The sequence below is a fragment of the Penaeus monodon genome, chromosome 20 (genome assembly GCF_015228065.2).
Source record: "Penaeus monodon isolate SGIC_2016 chromosome 20, NSTDA_Pmon_1, whole genome shotgun sequence".
Taxonomy (NCBI): Eukaryota; Metazoa; Arthropoda; class Malacostraca; order Decapoda; family Penaeidae; genus Penaeus; species Penaeus monodon.
This window is the reverse complement of record NC_051405.1, coordinates 18257692-18258524: the sequence shown is the minus strand read 5'-3', so window position 1 is coordinate 18258524 and position 833 is coordinate 18257692.

Sequence of the window (833 nt, the reverse complement as noted above, 5' to 3'; positions counted from 1 at the left end):
GGACGAACAATAATTCTTTCTATCTGTGTTATCTAGAAAAAATAGGAAAAAATAATAAAGTTATAAAAAATTTTAGCTACTCTTGGGTTACAAAAACCGGCTCCAAGTCCATGCTTATAAGATTTTGGAAGATAATATGAAGGTATTCTTGTAACAGAGCCCCAAAAAACGGGCCAGTGAGACAAAATATCTGGCTGGGCGCCGTTGTTGGCCATGCTCGCTCGTTGGTAGTGCAACGTCTTCCTCTCAGACAGCTCTTCTACCTCGAGACTTTGGGCCCCAACCACAGTTTTTCCGATGGAATTTCCCGATTTAGGCAAGTGTTGTATTGCCTTGAAATTGGGAAAAACAAAGGGGGATCCCTAAACGTACTTCATAGTTTTTGGGAAAGGGCTTTGATCAAATTATTCACCAAGTTCTCATTGTGGTAAAAAAAAAAATTCTTTACCCACATCTGCATGTGTACTTCCATTATTCTTTTTTTTTTTTTTTGGGTGAAACCTTTTTTAAATTTTTTTTGTCCACGAGTTAGGTACTTTTGGGCGAGGGTGGCATGGGGGCTGTGGCTAGCTTTTGAAGGTCAGGACCAAAAAGCATCGAACGATGGCGAAATGGATCATGTCCACGAACTTCACAGCAGCTTGAAAAGGGAAAACCCCGTATAAGCCACCCACCGTCAACTAGTTTTTAAAAGGGTTGCTTTTGTATACAAAAATCGTGTCAAAAACCCTGAATAGCCATTTTCGGGCACGACGTAGTTAAAATATGGTTGTTAAAACCTGTATGAAAGACCAGACCTAAATGAATTTCTTTACATTTTAAATGTATCTATT